General features: G+C 39.1%; 1 protein-coding gene across 16 annotated transcripts in view; it reads right to left on the bottom strand.

The window, feature by feature from the left end:
* ADGRL3 (adhesion G protein-coupled receptor L3) overlaps positions 1 to 18857 on the bottom strand; it is an 846373-nt gene extending 827516 nt beyond the window's left edge. For 5 of the 16 annotated variants that reach the window (XM_073017337.1, XM_073017336.1, XM_073017334.1 and 2 more), the window contains exon 1: positions 17421 to 17688. The gene's annotated coding sequence lies outside the window, so the exon portion shown is untranslated. Of the gene's footprint in view, positions 1 to 17420 lie in introns of all 16 variants that reach the window. The other 11 variants (XM_073017335.1, XM_073017332.1, XM_073017333.1 and 8 more) reach the window with 6 other exon arrangements.
* Positions 18858 to 23141: the final 4284 nt, after the last annotated feature.

The raw sequence follows: 23141 nt of genomic DNA on the forward strand, positions 1-23141 counted from the left end.
TGGGTATTATTCAATGCAGACCACTTATTTACACATGAATCAACTGAGGCCAGAAAGAAGCAGGATCTATCCTTTGCTGCTTAGCTCAGAAGCAGTAGGGCAGTGGCTTAGACGCTCATGTAGCTGGTCTCTCCACAGCCCCTCTTGATGCCTCCTCCAATTATGTCTACACAGAGCAGCCAACATAATCTTTTTAAAATGAAAATCTGATCTTGTTATTACCTTGCTTAAAACCTTTAATGGCTTCCCATTGCTCCTAAGATAAAATCCCAAAATACTTAACCTTAGAAAACACTACAAATTCTGGCTACTACTTACTAGCCAGATCTCATATCACTTCTCCCAATCCTTATGTTCCAGGTTCTCTAACCTCTGAGTTCCTCACAAGAACTGAGCCCCTTTCTTTAAGCCTTGAAACAGGAGGTTCCCTTCTTCAGGAAGGCACTACTTAACGAGTTCATGAAATGCAGTATTTTTCCTGTTTAATCTTTATCACAATTGTGTTTAACTGTGTCATATGAGAAGCACTCAAGCTGGGCACACCAGTGGCTTATGCCTATAATCCCAGCACATTGGGAGGCCAAGGTGGGTGGGTAACTTGAGCTCAGGAGTTTGAGACCAGTCCAAACAACAAAGCAAGATCTCATCTCTACTTAAAAAAAAAATTAGCTGGGCATGGTGGTGCACACCTGTAGTCCCAGCTACTCGTGAGCTCGTGAGGGTGAGGTGGGAGGATCCATTCTGTTTAGGAGGTCGAGGCTACAGTGAGCCATGATCGTGCCACTGCACTCCAGCCTGGGTGACAGAGCAAGACCCTGTCTCCAAAAAAAAAAAAAAAAAAAAAAAAAAAAAAAAAAGAAGCACTTAATAATATTTCTTGATAAAATGAATGAAAAAGATTAATGATTCTAAATATAGTATCTTCTATTATAGGACTCTTCCTCTTTTAAAAATTTGATTTCACTAAGTTAATTTTCCTAAACCACACTTACTTAACATTTTGCCCAAAGACTCCTAAACAAAAATCATTTTTTAAAACATACTTCACTATTACTTTATTAGTATTAAATAATTTGTTCCAAATAATTAATAAATAATCTTTATCATTACATACTGTAGAAAGTCCCCCCAAATTTAAATAATAACCTTAATCCTAGCAGTGAAAAGAAGACAAAGTCTACCGTCTTTACTAAACAATAATACCACATTTTCCTTAACAATTGTTTTCCAGATTGATATTTTACTGCTATTCTTTGACAAATAGAGTCATAACCATAGCCTTTTCTTTAGCACTGGTATTCCTAAAGCTGGCTCCTCTATTTCTACAGAATTTCTCAGGGACAAAAGATACCAGGTACTTAGTAAGTCAATAGGGATGGGAAGAAATAAGGATAAGGATGAGTAGGAACCAACCTTCTGGAGTAAAACTCTCCTCTTCACAATACGAACAGATACATATCTCCAAAACTAAACTCTGAAATCTTCATTTCAATATTTGTATAGATCTTACATATTCCTGCTCATCTCAAATCTTCAGTGCCTGACCACTGTTTATGGTCAATAGAGAGTTTATTTTCTGGCATCCTGAAATTTAATAGTAAAGCTAGACAAGTGATATTGAAACATTCTCAATGTTAACTCACTTTCTCTGTAAAGGAAAAATTTCAGATTTGTTGTCTCCATTGCCACATCAAGGCATCAATGTTCAGTTTTCCTCTCTGTACTCAGCTCTATTAACCTCCCCCAACAGAACATGCTTGGGTCTGTGATGAGCTCTTCTGATGACAGAAAGTGAAGAGAGCACATTCTCTAGGGCTGACTAGTCAACCTTCCTATCTCAGTTCACATGTCACTGGCGCTGGGAAGTCTTTTCAGATCCCACTCACCACCCAGCTCAGACAAGGTCTGATTCTGCTGCTAAACTCTCATAGCATCCTGGACTTTTCCTCTGTAGCACTTACCACAATTTTAACTACAACTAATTAATGAGGGATACATTGCTTAATTCCTCTTTATTTCCACGATTTTGCATGTGCCATAAAGTCAGAGGCTCTTTCTGCCATGTTATGCTCCATATCCCCAGCACCCTGCAGACATCTGGTGCTAACAAATAAATAGTGAATTATAAAATTAATGATTTAATGAAACTAGTATTTTGGGAACTGTAGAAAAATGGTAGAACAATTTAGAGGCCCACTTAGGAAAAGGTAGCAGCTTCAACAACAAATTAATGAAAAAATTAACACAAATAATAAAATGTATTGGGTGCTTATACAAATCTAGCCAGTGTGCAATATGTTGTATGTGCACTACCTCATTTAATCCTCACAGTAACTCTGAAAGGTAGGTATTGTTTTTCTCCTTGTCCACACATGAAGAAATTAGGCATAGAGAAGTGAAGTAACTTTTCCAGTGTGACATAGAGGAAAGGTCTGAAATCATGCTTTTATGATTCCTTTACCCTTTTTCTACTTTTCCTCTTTGATTTTCATTCATGTGTATACATTTTTATTACTGTAATTGATACTTTTCTATGTATGTGTTTATTAAGCCCAGCCAGTAAAGATCATTTCATTAATGTAGAACTAAACACAATTTAATGTTTGAACGTTATAATAAATTGCAATAATTTTACATAAATAAATTCAGCCATAAGAAAATAAAAAGAGTAAAAGGAGGACACTGAGAATTCTATACTCAAGGTATATACTTTTGCTTTATAAATGAAGAAAAGTTGAAATTGCCTTGATACAAGGTAACACTACTATGGGCCTAAAGCTCTGAATCTAACAAGTATTGAATATAAACATAAGAAAAAGAAAGCTGATGTAACACACTATACCAATCCTCAAATCATTTATTAGGAATAAAACGTATTACTATCCTTAATAATAGAGAAATATCATAAAAATATATAAGACTCCTTAATGGTTTTAAATCATGCAAAGCATCTTCATTATGTCACTTTCCCTTTAAGCCATCACAAAAAGATGGTTTAATCTATTTCATCTTTTTAAAATATGCTATTACCACATGCAATACTGAGCCTTAGCTCTTCACAAAGGAAGAAATGTGAAAATTCTTACATCATCAACTACCTAGTAAGTTTTTTTTGAAAAGTACACCTTGCAAGCAGAAGTATTCTAATAAGCTTTACCATTTTATTTTATCCCATGGATATTTTAGGGTAAAAGGACCACCCACCACCCCATCTTCTACTTACAGATGAAACAGACCTACAGAAGTTACGTGACTAATTCAATACAAGATAGAGAGTGATAACATCATTCCTGAAATCAGAAATGAGAACTCTCAAGTGCAAGACTAAGAAATTCCAGGCCGGGCGCGGTGGCTCACGCCTATTATCCCAACACTTTGGGAGCCAAGGTGGGCAGATCACGAGGTGAGGAGATCGAGACCATCTTGGTTAACACGGTGAAACTCTGTCTCTACTAAAAATACAAAAAAATTAGCTGGGCATAGTGGCGGGCGCCTGTAGTCCCAGCTACTCAGGAGGCTGAGGCAGGAGAATGGCGTGAACCCGGGAGGCGGAGCTTGTAGTGAGCCGAGATTGCGCCACTGCACTCCAGCCTGGGCGACAGAGACTCCGTCTCAAAAAAAAAAAAAAAAAAAAAAAAAAAAAAAAAAAAAAAAAAAAAAAAAAAAAAAAAAATCCATAATAGAAGGCAGCATGTGCTACAAAACTGCCATGTCACTTTGGGCAAGTCACTTCAACTCTTGACAATATATTTTTAAGGAAACTAAAACACAAAGAGTCTGGCTTTCAAGATTCCTTCTGTGCCTTTCTTTATTGCACGCGCATGTACAGAGCAATTTTCAATGGCACTTAAATTTATCTTGCAATAGTAACTTCAAAAACTGCTTTCATGTTCAGTTGTTTCATCTAGGTCCATAAAGCACATTCATGCAGTTATACAATCATTTATTTATCAAGCATTAAACTCTGTCCCATAAATATATTCTGGTGCAGATTTAAACAAAATATCGATAGTGAAAGTAGAATATGTTTCTGCTCTGACTGCTAGAAATGTATCGTAAATATGTCTGTACAATTGGAAGCAGAAGTCACAAAAATACTGTTTAAAGTCTCTCAGAACGAAGAATGAACTACAATGAAATCAAATTCAGTAGCTACCAGCATTACTGGAAAATTGATTTCAAATTGCATTATCCACCTGCTGTTTTACTCTTTAATTTTACCTAAACACTACTGGACATTTCACATTATGTATCTATTTTTATTGATTTTTTTTTTTTTTTTTTTTTTTTTTTTAATAGTCGAGGTCTCACTCTGTAGCCCAGGCTAGAGTGCTGTGGTGCGATGATGACTCACTGCAGCCTGGAACTCCTCCACTCAAGCGATCCTCCAGCCTCAGTCTCCTGAGGAGCTGGCACTACGGACGTGCATCACCATGCCTGCCTAATTTTCTAATAATGTTTATAGAGATAGGATATAACAATGTTGCCCAGGTTAGTCTCAAACTTCTGGGTTCAAGCAATTGTCCTGTCTCAGCCTCCCAAAGTCCTGGGATTACAGGCATGAGTCATAGCATCCAGCCTGTACCTAACTCTTATTCCTACAGACAGATCTCCAATTGAGGTTACACCTAGCAAAACCTGTGTTCCCGTTTACTTATTATAAGCCAAAATGTTCTGTTAAATTACTTTTCTGACCCGTCTACTTTTATAGACAAACTTCATTTATTTTAAATGCATTGACTGATAATTTGCTCCTACTTTTCATACTTAAATTTTAGAACAATAATCCAAACCACATTTGTTTTTGTTCCATAAGAAGTATGGGAAAGAAAAAGTTTTGTTAAGTTGATACTTTAGATAAACTTAAGAGATATGAGGTCCACTCAAGATCAGTGAAAGAAACTAAGAACGTTTATGGAAATATTAGACACACAGTGGACTCAGTTCTTCATGGAGCAAATTCGTTGTATGGTTTTGTTTTAGCAATATGTTAAATTCAAAGACATAAGGCACAATTTTACTTAAATATTAATAATCAGTGAATTTCCATTTATTATTATTATTACATTGACCTCTGCTTTTATATATTGGCGTACATGTACAGCTGAGCATTAGTAATTCTTAAGAATTACCAAAAACTTAGTAAAAGTTACTAACTTTACTAACTATACATAACCAAGAATTAGTAGCCATGAACTATACACTACTGAGAGTTAACAATTCTTAAGAGTTTCCAACACTTTCAGAGGACCAGTTATACAGACAGCAATGATGCATCTGGATCTGTAACCAAGTAGAAAAAGTCAAAGGATTATTTACTCCTTGATCTAGTAATTGTACTTCAAGGAATCTGTACTGCAGAAAAAACTAGAGAACAGGCCAAGCTTTCAGCACTTGGATAATCATGGTGACATCACTTATTCTAGCAACAAATGACAACCCACATGAATAAGTAAATGTTTGAATAAATCGTAGTATATCTACATTATGAAATATTTTACAATACTTAAAATAATGCTTTCAAAAAAATAATGGCATTGAGAAATTGGAGATAATTCTACAAACTAAATATGGTTTAATCTCATTTCAATTAAAACAAACACAAATACAAAATACAGATGCAGATAATCAAAGCAAAAATTACATATGATGTAATCTCTGTGAACATGGTGGTATGCCACTGTATTATGTTATATTGTGTGATTTCAGTTTTAACTTTATGTATCTCTGTATTTCAAAAGTGTTCAACATGAGCATGTGCTATAATCAGAAAAAAATCTAAATATGATCTTCTATACTAGGAAGAAAGAATGGGAATCAAAATTCAGCCATTACCATCACCCAAGTAGAATCGAAAAAGCATGCACAAATGATGTAGGTTGAGGAAAAATTCATTGCAGAGTAACCTCTACTAAGCTAAAAGAGAGTAGCCGGGAAGGAATTAACATACAAGGACTGGTAAAACAAAACATATGGGCTAACACAGTGTCCTCTGACATTGATACTATGAGTCCCTCATACAGACTGTTCATTCATTTGTAATAAAGTAGGTTAATTTCTCATATGTAAATCTAATGCTTTCTTTCATACCCCATTACTTCTCTTGTTGATGTTGCTCTAGCTCAACATCCCCTAAATTCAAGGAAGAAAACATATATACACACACCACTGTTATCTCACTATCATCTATTATTCAAGAAAGGTCTAATTGAATAAATGTCTACTCAGAAGCTCCAAGCAAATTTCATTTCTGAACACTACTGTCTGCAGCCCAGCAGGCTATTTCACCAAGATAAGATCACACATTTAATCAAACGCACCAGAAAAAGAAATACTCGCAAAGTTTGCTTAATAACGTCAAATCATAAAAAAAAAAAATGTTGACAGCATACTAATTTTTAGTGCTCCTTCTTCTTTGAGGATTTGCAATAGTAAGGAAGGTCATTGTACATAAGATTTCTGCTAATTAGGCCTTCTACTAACCTTTAAAAATTCTTCCAAATTATCTTCATATGCTACTACTTATATTGATTTGGTACTTTTAAATGAAAATGAAAACTCAACATAACTTTCTTTTCTGAATACAGGAAAAGTAACATAATAAATTTAGGAGTATTCCAAAGAATACATACAATAGCTTTAAGCCACCTCAGGTGGTCAAGTGTCAGCATTAATATTCAGTCTCTGGTTTTGGTAATAATGGGCCCATATTAGATGTCTATCATTTGAAAAACACTACTGGATACACTGAAGTATATTTTGTTTGGATGCTTTAGGCAACTATAAAGTTATCCATGCTCAATTATCTGAAATATCTTACTTGATATAATTTTGAATACTCTGCCTCTAAACAGAAGGTTTACTTGAATAAACATATATTCTCATCAGAAGCATGACATAATGAGTACACAGCAAGTGTAAAATAATTAGACGTCGCAAATAGATGGATGGATACATATCTACAAACTCACTTTTTCTGGTTTTACTTCTATTTGCATTTATTTTATGCTGTATTTGTTCCTGTGCCGTAAGTTTTTGTTTCTTCAGTTTCTTCTGACATAACTTTTTCTTCTGTGCAGTCTCCACTTCTGGCTTTGGAACAATTTGTTCCTTTTCAGTAATGTGGCCAGCGAAGCTCATACATGGGTTAATTCAACCATGAGCACTATCAGGTGTCACATCTTGGGGATTTTGTTAATCTGAATCTACGCAATGCCTAGATAGTCTCTATTCAAACCTTGAAGATCAGCATTATTCTCTGCATTTTTAAGCATGTACAGGAAAAAATCCAGTTCTCTTTGTGCCAACAAACCTGTGTCCAGCTCTCCCATCTGGCATTGAACAGAGCCATTGTACAATGGCTCTACCACTGTAGGACGGAAATGGCACACTGCTTCTGCAAAGGCACTTCTTTCAGATATTTGGTGGCTTTTCATATATACAGAGCCTAGATATCTTGAGCAGTTTAATAGATAACTTGGGTGCTCTTGAAATGAACCTGAAGATTTGAACCTCCCGATTTGCATAATTTTGTTGGGTTTTGTTGGTCAAGTGAGTAAGGAACCATTTTCTAAGATCACTCTGGCCTCTTATAGGAAGAGGGTAAACCCATTTTCAATGATTTTCCTAACCAATTCTTCCAACACCTGATTTGTCCCAGTTATTAAAGAATCACTATTCAGATACTATCAGCACCTCTTTCTTTTTGTGTGAGCAACATCCCTCTCTTAATTGAGCCTTTTCTTCTTCAAGCTAGCTATCCATTCATCCACAGAGGAACTGCAATATTCTTACTGCCTCCACCAAGCTGACGACAGTCGATCAGTATAAGACTGAGTACTTAATTCAGACTGTGGTGAAAGGGAATGAATCCAGTAGTCAGAGAAAAAGAAAACTGATAGGCTGGGTAGGCCTGGAACTGGTAGGCATGGAATGGAAGCAGAAGCCTAGAGGTATCCAATTTTTTCTGATACCTACGTAAAACTTCACTCTTTCCCAAGAATCTTTAGGTGAGAAACACAATAACTTCCCAATAAATTAATCAGTTCAGCAGAAAGTGAGCTGGAGGTGTCTTTGCAATTAAAATAGAAATAGTGAAAACACCCATTCTATTAAATATTTTAAGTTAAATTTAAGTACATATTACTTAGATACTATCATAAAATTGCACCATTTTAGAATGACTGTAATATTTAACCATCACACATAAAAATTAAGAATCATAGTGAAAACTAATTGAAATTGCCTAAACCTCAAAAGATGATTGTATGTAATTTTTTTAAATGGCTGCCTAAGCTCTTCCTCCAAAGCCAACTACAGTTGATAATATAATTAAAACTCATTAGACAACATCAACCAAACATTTAAAGCCAATATAAAGAAAGGCTATAGATACACACATGCCTTGTGTTAACAGAAAATGATTTCTCAATAGGTTCTTTGTCCACGCCTTGAAGTCATGATCAGTATTCTGAGTCAAGGTTCAAACAACAACCATAAGCCATTGACAAACCAAGAACACTGAAAATTTGAAAAAACAAAAGGTGTTAATGAAAACCAGTTGAACCCTTCCATTCTTGCCAGAAATAAAATCTCATACAAAAAGATGACCATCAGTCAGGACCATTTCCTTTTATCCAAAAGTCTTTGGAAGAGTTTGAGAAAAAGGAAACGGGGAAGGGGGGAACCAAACCAAATCAAAACAAAACAGGAGACTGTTGAAAACCCTCTTACAGGGTCAGCATCAATGGAATGTATTTTAGTATTCAGGTTACCCACCCAAGCAGAACATCAAAAACTGGGCTTGAGTCTCTCCTCTATTCTCACAGGCTCAGGCTACTGTGGAGCCACTGGGGCTGTCCTGAATAGTAACACACTCTGCCTCTGCGGGATGCGTAAACACCAACACAAGCTGATCAAACAGGAGGGGGTGTCGTTTCTACTCGGCTTTCAGTTCCTTGAGTCATACTTTAAAACACCTAATTCTGGTGCAATTTAGCAAGCCAGTCATCCAGTCCAATGTGCAGTTTACTTTTTCATTCATTTTTACCACCTACCATATCATATCCTTTCCTTTTGAGTATACATGCTGGATAATTATAGAAAAAGTCACACATTTTAATAACTTCTGTTATTGGCACTGTCACTGAAATATAGATGTCAATTCTAAAATTTGGACTTATTTACAAGCCCTTCAAAAGTTTTAGTCTTTAAAGCAATTTTGGGATCTGAATTTTATAGGTTTATCTCATTTATGGCATTCTTATGAGACTTAAAACCTGGGATTATAAATCTTTTAAAAGTATGAGAATCCTGATATCTTCGACGTTTATGATGACTTGATATGGTTACAGCATTACAGAAAATTCTGATGCAGTTAAAGCTTAAAGAATGATTGACATGTGAAAAGATAACAGGGTATTTAATTTAAAACATCTTAAATTGTTACTTTCATTTTATACCCAATTTAAAGTCAATCTTCGGACATAGTATTTGGTGGATGTCAAAAATATTTTTCTGCTAGGATTGTAATTTTTGATGGGGAATTAGGAGCAGAGCATAACATTTTAAGATGAAGAGGAGCTCAGAAATAAGTACTTAAAAGGTTAAAAAGGGACAGAGGGAAGCAACATAGTAAAAATAAATACAAGACTCGAACCTTTCTCAACTACTTAAGAAAATGCTATTGATTTTCCCAGCTCATCAAGAACTCTTCAATTAAGAAAATGATATTTGATTTAGCTAAGTTTTCTTAATAATGGTACTCAAGGACATTTCTAATAATACTATGACTAATAACAAAAGGTACTATGCATGAAATATTCACTCCACTAGGTACTTTTATATTTACTTCCTATTACTCCACTCAAACCAGCAATGTAGACTTTATTATCTCTATTTTACAGATAGCAATAACAGAGGTAGAAACTTGCACATTTAGGGTTGTATTCAAGTGACTCTCAGTCCAAAGACCATTTCTGAGAATCTCATAATTAAAAACACTGCCCAGCTATTCCTATCTATGGAGGATAATTTAGTTTCTACAACACTAAATCAGAATCTACCAAAGTTCTGGAAGGAAAGTGCTATAGTACTAATTTTATAGTGATAGGCTGGGTCAGAAATTATAACAAGCCATAGAATATACCCCAAAAATGTATATAACTTATAAGCACATCTGTAACTTCGAGTTTTCAAATAGTTGCCAAAGTCTCATTCAAAAATATTACACAATTCTCCAGTTAAACTTTAGCATCTAGTAAAGCTAATCTGAATGCATAGCTTCTTTCACTAGTTAGACATATCACTACTCACAAACAGACTGAACTACAGTATATAATTGCCCCAAGGATCCTTTGCACTGAAAATGGCTTGTTGTGATGCTTAGATAGTGATTAACAGATTAAGAGTATAGTGAGTCATCTTGATATCACTTCAGAAAAGTGATTTTCTCTCTAATAATTCCCAAGATACATAAATATTCAATTAGGGTCTTTGAAATCTAGTTTTAATTGGGCATTCACATTCACTATCAAACTTCAAACTTAGCTCAAGCTAACAAAGGTGTTTTATTAATTCCTCCTCTAAAAAATGCTAATAACCCTTCATGAGTTTTATAGTGTGAGAGTAAAATAAAGTCAAGATTATCTTTTATATGAAATTTTAAAATTTACCAACATTTTAAGACATACTGTAAAATGGTGTGAAATATAATTATGTATCTGAATCACATGGGGAATTGATTAAAGTTTCCTAGGACTCTCATGAGACCCAATAATAATGATGATGATAGTAATAATAGCAGCAAATAATTATGTTATTATTATGCACAAGGAACTGTTTTAAGGACTCTGCATAGATTTACCAATTAAATCTTCATAATCATCTGTGAATTTGGTAAAATTGTCAAATCCATTAAAAATGTCAGGAAATTAAAGCGTAGAGAGATCAGGTACCTTAACCCAAATCCAATAGTTTATTAAACCTAGGCAAACACTCCAGAGTCCCTTTCTGTTCATCTCGACGCCATCTACCTTTCTAGGTATCAAAATATCTTGATCTAGGGCCTAGATCAAGATATTTTCCCCTTGACTCCCTTGTAGCCTTCCCAAGAGCAGTCAGAAGATTAGGCTGCATATCTGCTGTGTTAAAGTTTCCATTTCCATAAATGGGGACAAAAGTCTAAAAATAAGTTTCCTACAATAGATTATTTGGAAATAAAATAATGAAAATGCCAAATAATTAATAACTATATCCAACCTGCCTATCTTTTTTACAGGTTGGACATCTAATCATTTTCTCACCCTACATGACTCTTTATGTGGCTGGATGGGTGGCATTTTAGAGTACAAGGAGGCAGATCTCAGAAAAGTCTACTTGAGCCGTTCTCAGACTTGCTGGCCCAGGACCGTTTTACACTCTTAAAAATTAATGACCTACATTAGAGAAATGCAAATCAAAACCACAATGAGACACCATCTCATGAAAGAATTGCGATCAGTGAAATGTCAGAAAACAATAGGTGCTGGAGAGGATATGGAGAAATAGGAATGCTTTTACACTATTGGTAGGAGTGTAAATTAGTTCAACCATTGTGGAAGACAGAGTTGCAATTTCTCAAGGATCTAGAACCAGCAATACCATTTGATCCAGCAATCCCATTACTGGGTATATACCAAAGGATTATAAATTATTCTACTATAAAGACACATGCACACGTATGTTTATTACGGCACTGTTCACAATAGCAAAGACTTGGAACCAACCCAAATGCCCATCAATGATACACTGGATAAAGAAAATGTGGAACATATATACCATGGAATACTATGCAGCCATAAAAAGGGATGAGTTCATGTCCTTCGCAGGGACATGGATGAAGCTGGAAACCATCATTCTCAGCAAACTAATACAGGAACAGAAAACCAAACACTCCATGTTCTCACTCATAAGTGGGAATTAAACAATGAGAACACATGGATACAGTGAGGGGAACATCACACACCAGGGCCTGTTGGCGGGTGGAGGCTAGAGGAAGGATAGTATTAGGAGAAATACTTAATGTAGATGATGGGTTGATGGGTGCAGCAAACCACCATGGCACATGTATACCTATGTAACAAACCTGCACATCTGTGCATGTATCCCAGAACTTAAAAGTATAATAATAAAAAAAAATGACCTAAAGTGATTTCTTTTTTTGTTGTTTGTTTTGTGTTGTTTTTGAGACACAGTCTTGCTCTGTGGCCCAGGCTGGAGTGCAGTGACGCGATCTTGGCTCACTGCAACCTCTACCTCCTGGGTTCCAGCGATTCTCCTGCTTCAAGCCTCCTAAGTAGCTGGGACTATGGGCATGCACCACCATGCCCAGTTAATTTTTGTATTTTTAGTGCAGACAAGGTTTCCCCATGCTGGCCAGGGTGGTCTCAAACTCCTTACCTAAAGTGATCTGCCCACTTCAGCCTCCCAAAGTGCAGGATTAGAGATGTGAGCCACTGCACTAAGCCTCTAAAGTGACTTTTGATTATTATACCTGTAACTGTCACCATTCAAGTATTGATAAACTGGGAAAATTCTAAAACTTGCAATACGTAAGAACATATGACATATGCCATCAGAGCAATGATGTCATCACATATCATATACATTCTGGAAAACGCCACTGAACACTTGTTAAAGAATACAAGTGAAAGGCAAATAATGTCTTAGCATTATCATAAAAATGTTTTCTTTTCACATTTCCTCTGAAGGGGTGTCAGAGATCCTCAGGGTTCCCCAGAGGACACTTTGAAAACACTGATAAAAGAGCATTGTTTGCTTTACAAAGAAACTGACATGGAAGTTTTAGCAGAAAGAAACATTCAGTTGGGTGATTTATTCTTCCATCCCAAAGATAGTTTTCAAAATAAGTAGGATTATCATCACAATACTCTATTTAAATTCTTGAATAATATGGACCAAATTTTCACTTCTTTTAATACCTATTTGTAATCACTTTTATGAAGATATTTGTTAAAATTGAAACTAAGTTCCTGTTTTAGGTGTCAATAAGACATAAGGAAGACATGATTTATCAAGGTCTATAGAACCTATTATGAGCAAATATAGAAACTCTCCCCTTTTATTTACCCCCCAAAATAAATAAAGAAGTTCAATTAATTTCAAGTGGGACAGCTACTTTTCTCTTTTTATATTTTGTGCTTATGAATCGATAAGCACATTTCACAATTCTAAGAAAAAAGTTACACCTGGTTTCTTATGCAGCAGTAGAGTTAATTTTATTGGGCCATGCTGACACTCAGATCAGAGTAATCACATTAAAGATTTGCGGAAAAACCTGCACACCTTAGATGCATAAATGTTATTTACAGGCATGCTCACACTACATTCTTGCAATGTATTACAATGAATGAAAAATCTGGATTTTTCTCTTCATTGATCAACAACTCTCTAACCCTCTTCCTGCCCCTACTCGACAAAACACAGAAAGATAACCAAGGAAAAATGTCAGGAGGACCTTACTCATACTTGCAAGTTTTACTTTTTATTTAATTATAAAAATGGTTATTCTATAAAGAAATGCATTTGCATGAAATAAGAAGACATAATAATAATCTAAGGGCAAATATATCCTTGTGGACAAACAAATAATAAATTACAATACAGCCATATTCTTTACGGTTCCTCCCAAAGTGAGCAAATGCATATTTTGAATATAATGCAAATCTAGGAAAGAGAAGGCAAAATAGCCATTTGCAAAACTTAAGGACAGATCATCCTTTTAAAATTCCAACTGCTCTAGCCATTCACACCATGCTAAATTAAGGCTGCACAGCATTTCTTAAAATCACTGTTTGATCCTAAATATGAAAATTGCAATCAGTTTTCCTTGCTGATTTCTGGGCCAAAACTCCCCACTTCTAACAGTAACTGTCACTTCTACTTGGCAGTCCTTTTTAAAGAGAGTTTCAACCAACACTTAAAGTGGTCCAAATCAAATCTGAAAAACAATTCAGTTTTGCATCATATTATTTGACTAACTTCAATCCTCATGATTTTATAGTCTTTTTAATTTACTATTTATGATTTCCTTGACTATAGCACACAAAGGAATCAATGGTAAATCAAATCCATAAAAAAATCTGTCTTTCCTAATTAGTACAAACAATGCCAGCCTGTGTAGCTGCAGCCAGTAAGTGCCATACTTGCTATTATTCCCTGTGGAAAAGAATGTTTAAATCTGCAAAATGTAAGAGGATCATGATTAAGAAAATCATTTCTGAAAGACTTTCCATTCATATTTTTGAGGAGCACTCTCAGTCTGAAGGATAATCACACCAAGAAACCTAAAATGAGACATCAAAAGCGTTTACCCATCAGGCAAATCACATGCTGGCTTATCACTCTTCAGGTCGGGGATGCCTGATGCAGCCTAACGTCTCTATCTAAAAAAACATTAATAGTTCATAGAAAACTTTGTGTTAATCATTCCTCCTACCCCGATTTTGTAGAAATAGTCTAGTCAACCATATACACAAATGGATCAGGTTACTGAATACTTAGTGATAAGGAAGAGCTATGGAATGGCATTCAAATACTCTGACACATTCACCTTCAGCTAAAGACAGCACAATACACTGACAGACACAGTTCTAATGACATCAGGACCTGTGGAATGTATGACTGCTAGGGAACACATGCTGCTAGGAAACAAAGAACAGATCTGATCAAATCTTGTAATGTAAGGACTGGGAATCATTGTGATTAGATCTTCTAAAATGGGAGGACAAGTATTCTTTAATCCTCAGAAATATTTGCAAGTATAAAGACTTTAATATGTATCATCTAGAAATGAAACAAATACATGAAGTTAGATTCTCATGAATTAAATCAAAATTTTCTAAGTTTTCTGTTAGGTGATGGCCATTAGCAATATCTCTCATGAAAATATAACTTAAAGTCAAGCATCAGTGATTCGGTGTGTTTTGCAATCTATGCTTTTTCAAGAGGTCAAGGTCTTCAAAAAATAATGAAGACATCCAGAAATTATTGTACCTAAAAACAAAGTACCCTGTTACATTAAGAGCCTTATACTTTTTAAAACAAAATAGAACACAAGTATTTGCAACAAACACCAAAGCAGTCAGAGCTAATCTAGACCTAAGGAATTTAATACATTTTAATTATTGAAAGTAAAAAGTAAAAAGCAGTTTCACTTGCAAAAGTAACAGTTTGTAAACTGTGTTTATCTTTGTGCATTCTTTACCCTTGCTTTGATTACCAAAAAAAAAAAAAAAAAAAAAAAGATTGGGTGAAACAAAGCTGAGAGATAATTCAACAACAAATATCCTCTTAACTCCTATACAAATTATCTGGTATCCTATTTTGGTGATTATAAAAGAGCTGAGAATTCTATCCTATTTGTAATCCACATACAGATAAATTGGGCGCCAGATCATTTAGGACCATTACAGATGGAAAAATATACAAAAGAAATCTTACCAAACTCTGTTTATTCTCGTAGGGAAATATAGGAGAGTCTCCAAATGAAAAAAAAAAAAAGGCTAAAGAAGTATTTCTTTGCAGATTCTACGATGACATTCTTTAACTAGTGATGATAGCCCATATGACACTAAAATTAGCAGACCGCCTATTTACTTCAGAGCAAAACACAGAAGGCAATTTTTCCTTCCTGCCAGAGTCTATGTGTCTCCTCATTTCCCCAGCAGCTGGCTGGAAGGATGTAAAATCAGAGGTGCAAGAAGCCTATACTTCCTAATGAGTAATACAGCCAGGAAAGTAAACACAACAGACGACAGCAGGTTCGACTCTAAAGGAGACTGTGGCAGGAGTGCTTACACCGTTGTTTACAATGTGCTCTAACTACCGCAGGCAGGGATCACACGCAGACACAGGGAGGAGACACCCTGGAGGTGGCTCGCAAGGCTCGAGTTCGCCCAACTGCTATGATATCTCTGGCCATAAAAATAAAAGCAGCGCATGTTTCTATCAGAGCGAGGAAAGTGGCCAGAGAATTCCAGGGACCAGGAGTTATGCTGGCTGGACTCGATTACTTCAATCTGCTGGAGAGATGACTACCCTATGAGGTTCTCATCAGGGCCAATCTGGGGTGCATGGAGCGCTGCACCAGCGACTCTCACGCGCCGCATGCATCTCGCCGAGCTGCGCCTCTCCAGGGGAAGGGGACATGGCAAGGCTTCCTCGCCACCCTGCGGGGGCCCCCGTGGCCTCCTCAAACCAGATTTTCCAGTTAAGCGGATCCCAGGCGATTTCAATAAGCAAGCTCAGCTCCAGTAGCATCAGCTCCAGCATCCCCGCAAATATCTATCTGCCGTCCCTGGGGCGCAAAAATGCGCACACACTCAAACGCCGACTCCGCCGCCAAGTAACCCTGGTAGAGGAGGTCGCCCCCACCCCTACACACCACACACACACAAACACACACACACACCTATAGTGCTGGGGGCCTGGCACCCTAAGCTTCTGAGCTCAGACGCTCCGCTGCAGTCTGGAGCTTTCCCCTCTCCCGAGAGAAGCGCCGAGGTGCCTTTTCTCCTACCTGTAACCCGCCAACAGCGACCACCAATGCTCTGCCCACCCCGCCCCGGCGCCGCGGCCGCCCGGATTCGTGCAACACCGCCGCCCCCCGCCCAGTGCCCACTACCAGCATAGCGCAGCCCGGGCCACCCACGAAAGTGGAAGCTTTCTCCAGTCAAAACCGCCTAACAAAGCCTGGGCACGCAGGTCTAAACCAAGCTGCTGTGAAGGGGACACAACAGGCAGGGCGCGGGGAGGCAGCGCGACTCCACGACTCAGGGGCGCGACCTGGGCAAAAGGGGCCACCACGGATGCTCCAGGCAAGCGTCGAGGGAGAATAGCGCCGGGCTCTGCACCCTGCATTTTCCATCTTCCCAGAGCCCAGCTTCTCACCCAGACCCTGTCCGTCCTCCAGCCCGCTCCCGCCTCCAGCCGCACCAGTTCCAGCTGGCCGGAGAAAAGGCGCCCTCCTGTCCGCTTTCTGCTCCCACCAGGGGATGGCACTGGGGTGAGAGGGGAGGGAAAATTCACGGGATGGGAACTGTTCCTATTCCCCAGCGTGTGCAGCTGCGAATGCGCCCAGTCTCTTATCCCCTTCACTCCCCTCGGCCGCCAAATCGCCGAATGGCTGGAAAAAACTCGAACCTGCGCCAGACCCGAGCGCCCACCAGCCAGGAGGTTCCTTTCCCGCCCCGCATCACGACTGGATGAGTGTGTGTGTGTGTGTGTGTGAGGGCGAGTGTGTGAGTGGAAGGGCGAGTGTGAATGCACCCCGCACCCCCTCTGTTGCCCGCCCGGTAGATGCCGAAGCCTGCGCCCGGCCAGAGCGACCCCTATTATGAAGAGTGCGAAGAATAAATTACCTTTCGTAACCGCCGGTCCCTGAGATCGTCCCATCAGTTGCTCAACAACCTGAAGGCGGGTGCAGTTTCCACAATCCAGCCATTGAGCTCGGGGCAAAAGACCGGCCGGCCCCTGTGCAGACACCCCCAACCACACGCGGCAAAGAACGAGAATCGAAGCGCAGAGAAAGCAGCAGGAGGGTGGAGACCCCAGTCAAGGAAACAACAACAAAAAGTCTCTCTTCCCTTTCTTCTGCTGCACAGCCACGGAGAAAGGGGAAGGAAAAAGAGAGCCAAATGCTCGCCTGCCTTTACGTTCCTCGCTTCACACACCCCAAGGGGGCAAAAGCGGAGCGAAGAGAAAAGAGGGTTCAAATGTCTCTGCCAGTCCACAGTTGCACAACTTCGGAGTCAAGCTCTGTCTCCAGCAGCAGCCGAGGGACCCAGCGGCAGCTATTAACATGCGGCAGTCATAGCTGGGGTTGCTTCTCCTCCTCTTGCTGCTGCTGCTGCTGCTGCCGCCGCCGCTTAAGAAAAGACGCTGCCGAAGAGACCAAAAATCTTCCACCATCCCCCCAGCCGATCTTTATATCCAGTTCTCCCACCCCACCCCCCTTCTCTTTCTTTTTCTTCTTCCACGTCCTCCCCTTTCCGCCTCGGAGCGGGAGCGATGGAATAGGTAGGGGGAGCCGCGAGGGCCAGGGGTGGCTTCTCCGCCAAACCGTCCTCCTCCTCGTCCTCCCGAGGTTCTCTCCCAGCCGAGGATCCCCTCTCACGCCCGCAACCTCCGCGGACAGCCTGAGCAAGAGCCACACAAACTCCTTCCCCGGTGCACGGAGGGGGCGCGCGGGCAGAGCGGGCGCCCGGCCGCCGAGGGCTGCGTCCCGGGGGCCGGCGAGCTCCGAGCCCGTGGGGTGGCTGATTAGCTCGCCGGCCTGGCCGGGCAGCTGCGGGCATGTGGGAGCTTCATCGCGCAGCCCTGGGCTCCGCGCTGCCGCCGCTGTCTCTTCGGTTCTTTCTCTTCTTCGACTCCCCAAGAGCGAGCGAGGCACTGGCGCTCTCCAGACACGCACACTCACACACGCGCACACACGAGCGAGCTCCTGCCAAAGCAAACCGTGCAACCCGCGCGCGCGCACACCAGTAGGAAGAGGACCGAGGCAAAAAGAGAAGAAAGAAAGGGGAGGGGGCGAGTCACAGGCGGCGGCGGCGGCGGCAGCAGCTGCCGGAGCGGAGGCAACAAGCAGTCCGAGAAAAACCAGCAGCGGCGGCGGCGGCGGCGCCCACCCCGACCAGCTGCAGCATCTGCATCCCCGCTCCTGGGAACTGGAGCGAGCGGTGCCGGGCCAGCAGGCGAGGGGGGCGACGCGCCGAGAGCGGGGCAGAGCGCGGGCGCGCGGGGGCTGTGCAGCCTGCGCGCGGGGTAGTCGCAGCCGGGGCCCAAGCCGAGGCCAGAATGAGCCGCGGTCGGGCGGGCCAGCGGCGAGAGCTCGGAGAGCCGGGGAGGGGGCTAGCGCCAGGGAAAGGGGTGGCCGGCAAAACCCGGATCTGGAGTGCTCGTGGGCTCCGCGGCGCGGGCTCCACCTAGCAGTTCGGCAAACGCTTGGAGGTGGGAACGGGAGGGCTGCTATAGAGGCTTCCCTTTCAGGGTTTGTCAGACAAAGGGTACCTCTCCAGTGGCTTCGAGGCTCGCCTCGGCTCGCGCTCTCTCTCTCTCTCTCTCTCTCTTTCTCTCTCTCTTTCTCTCTCTCATTCTTTCGCTCTCTCCCCTCCTCTTCCTCCTCCGTCCCTCCCTTCCTCTCTCCCCCTCCCACTCTTCATCACCCCCCCCTTCTTCCTCCTTTCTCCTCTAGTCTTCCTCTCCAGTTCCACCTTAGGTGAGTAAACGACATCAGCTTGAAAGTCCTGCTAGGGTCTCATTTTTTTCAGGTGCGAATTATTCCGTATTTCCATTATGCAAGTACCGAGTCTGAAAATGTTTCCTGCCTTTGGTCCATTTTATGTTCCTTCAAACTTAACCTGCAAGTTCATTGCACAGTTTAAAGTATCCCTGTCTGGTGATCAATCGTGGAGATTCAATTATCTTATTTCACATCATCAATGGAAATTACCATAATGAATACAGAAAGGTGCCGATTCCAAAGCCATGCCTTCTGATAGAGAAAAAGTCTGGTCAAGTTAAATGAGTGACCTTGGTCAATTGCTGAACCTTTTGGTGCCTTCTTTGTAAAGGAGAGTGTTGAGTAGATAATTTGTAAGATCTTTTCCTGCTCTAAAATTTCGTGATTTCAAATGGCTAAGATGTTATTTTCTATACTAGTACACTCAAATCACTAAGATTTATCATATTCATTCAACAAGCACAGTACATCCGTAGCTAAATTTCCCAAATTGTATTTGATTGTATACATTTAGAATGATCTAACAACTTCTAGGAGCTCTTTAAAAGGTAACATCAATCCTAGTATATCTGAAGAAACTGAAACCTCATTAGAATTAAAACCATACCCAACACAAAGTGACAGTTAAAATCTCATTCATTCTTTAAAGCTCAACTCCAATCCAGCGTTCTCCAAGAAGCCTCTTCTCACCAAGGTTCTCTCCCCGAAAATCACTCCTTTCATGATACCCTGAAACCCTTTGATGATATCTCTTCACTAACACCTATTTTATTCTGCCCTTTTCCTTGTTCCTTTTTAATATTAATGGTTTGTCCATTTGCCTCTTCAGATTAGTTTTTCTTGAATGCAAATTCCTAGTTTTAATTATCTGTATAAGGAAAGATTATATCTACAGTCCTTTGCGCATAGTTACTCCTTAAAAAAAAATCAGGGGTGGGAAGGGAGATTTAATGATATTGCTAAATTCTGACCAACTAGATGGTCACAAGCTGAAGTTAGGCTGTTTGAATTTGCCTAATACAGGACCTCCATGAACTCCCCGGGTACGTAAAGAAAATACAAATTGACATCTGGAGTCACTTGTTACTTAAATAGTTTTGGAAAGAGTAGACTCTAGCCAATTGTGACAAGAGGCTCTTATTTGTAAAGGAGGAAAAATGGAAGTTACTCAATTCATCTCCCAAATGCTTAATGGTTGTATTAAGAAAAGTAATAAAAATAATATTGTAAGTATATATATATATAATGACAAGTATATATATTAAAGATGATTAGTGGTAGCATCAGAAATATTAAATACATAATATTTATTTAGATCGATAAATATATATAATGACAATATATAGATATTAAAGATCATTAGTGGTAGAATGAGAATATTAAATAAATAGTAGCTATAGATCAGTTTTTAGAATCAGCTTTAACACAACACCAGAGGTCTGGAGGGATGCAGGAAAATGAAATTTCAAAGTAAAAGTTTTATATCTATACACACACACACACATATATATGTACACACATACATATACATATATATGTATCTATATAAATGAAATGTTAACTGAAAACTAAGCATAGTCAGTTAAATAAGTAATTGAAAGTGTTCACCACAGAGGAGTTGACCACAAATAACCAAAATTACAAAGACAGTAATGAGGGAGAAAGAACCAAAAATCGGGGGTGGGAGGTGTGAATAAAAATAACCGATGAGTAAAGAAAAGCAATGAAAGAAAGATAACAGATTGTTTATATAATTAATCAAATGTCAAGGCAACATTATTTAAAGCAGCTGCTTATATTCTAACCTCAAACTTCAAGCTTCCAAATCATTTTTAATCTCATGGACATAGTCTTCTATATCTGATTTAAGACATAAAGCGTCCCACTTCGTTGCCAGGAAATCCATGACTCTTGCCAATGTTTTTCTAAGGTGAAGCTTCCATAAAAATAAAATAAATTCTGTGTCCTCTTAGCTACTATATTTAACACCTTCTTCTCAATGAGGAGACATCATACAGATGATGTTTGAGCACAGATACTATCATATGACGTAACTGTGCAAACTAGAGTGGTTTTTTAATAAAAGATGGCACTTGTTGGTTTCAGCACCATTAATATTGAAAAAAAAAAATAATTTTCACCAAAGGGAAAAGGGCTCCAAAAATGAAAATAAAAAGTGATTATCTAATCAAATAAGAAAAAAGAATTAAAACATTTAAATGACTATTAAAATTTTTAGACCAAAGACCCTTTCAAATCAATAAGAAGTATACTAAGATCCCCAACAGTGTGGAAGTTGATAGAAGACCTTAAAACCATCTGTTCACAGAATAAATACAAACGGCCAATAAATGTAAGGAAGTACGTTTTGCCTATAGAAATCTAATACATAAAAATATGTCCAATTAGGAGATCTATCATATTTCATGATTTTCCCATGAAATTAGGTGAAATAGCAACAGTGCTCTATTACTAAACTCTAACGAAAGTGTGTTGAGACAGGCATGCCTCTATGCTAGTAATATACACTGACACAATTGCTCTAGAAAGAAAGCTGACAATACAAAACAACCGCTTTATAGAATATATATGCCACTAAATCCAGTGTTTCTATTTATAGATATCTCTTCTACAGAAATAAGCAAAGATATAGATGAGGAGTTTGTATAATGATATACATCTCAGCCATAATTGCTATAAAAGGGGAGAGGGTATGTAATGTTTACATATTCAAAGTAATCTTGTTTTTTTCATACTCAACAAAAGTCCCCTTATCTGAATGAAATCAATAGTTAGTGGGAAAAAATTGATTAAAGCGAAAATAATTTTTAAAATGATGCATACATACTGTATTAGTTAAGACTCAATTTGGTTTCAAGCAACAGAAACAAAAAATAGCAGTGACCTAAACAAGACAAATTTGTTTCTTTTTCAAATGAAAATCTAGAGGTAGGTGGTCTAGTGCAGGTATGGCCATCAAAAGCATTCCAAACTGAAATAGACACTTTCTGTCTTCTTGCTCAGCCATCTGTGGCCACTATTCCTAATTTCAGTTCCAGTAATCACACCTACCTTGAAAGAGCAAAGATGAAAGGGAAGGAGGAGGAAGAGAAGAGCATTCTTGCATCCCTGGAAAGTTTCCTAAAGTTGCATATACCATTTTCCCTTTCATTCCATCCTTTACATGGGAAATGTAGACTACCTTAGGCAGTCATGTGTCCAAGTGAAAATCAGGATTCTTTCATGATTTAGCTCTTCCTCATCCTTTGACTTACCATTGCATACCACCCTGGGCTAGGCTTGCATATATTAGTCTTTCAGTAACAAAATGCATGGATAATGCACACACGTGACAGTGCTACTCTCACATGAAATGACCTTCTACTTCAACCAGATGTAAGCTTTCACAAGATTTCCAATTACTGAGCTGTTGCCATCAGGGACAATACTCTCTAATACTCAGTCAGATATCTGCAGACAGTTACTATCTTAAATGCTACTGGGCCTAAATTCACTGACAAATCAAGGTAATCAGAGTTAAATCACATCTGCAACGCAGACAGCAAAGCATAGCACTCAGACTCCTAGGATGCCATGGCGTGAATAGAATTTTAAGGCATTTGGAAATCAGTAGAATAATGATGAAAATATAGATTACATAGGGCCATCAGAACGTGTTTGACTACCCTATGGGATAGCCCAATCCTAAGAAGCACTCAGTGACCCTTTCTGTACCCTGGGATATTTCCGAAAGGACCATTTTAAGTCTGTAAAATCTTACCCAGATTATATTGCCCTGCTAATTTGGTATCTTCTATTCCCTCCTTGCTTCAAGTAATTC

The sequence above is a fragment of the Chlorocebus sabaeus genome, chromosome 7 (assembly GCF_047675955.1).
Source record: "Chlorocebus sabaeus isolate Y175 chromosome 7, mChlSab1.0.hap1, whole genome shotgun sequence".
NCBI lineage: Eukaryota > Metazoa > Chordata > Mammalia > Primates > Cercopithecidae > Chlorocebus > Chlorocebus sabaeus.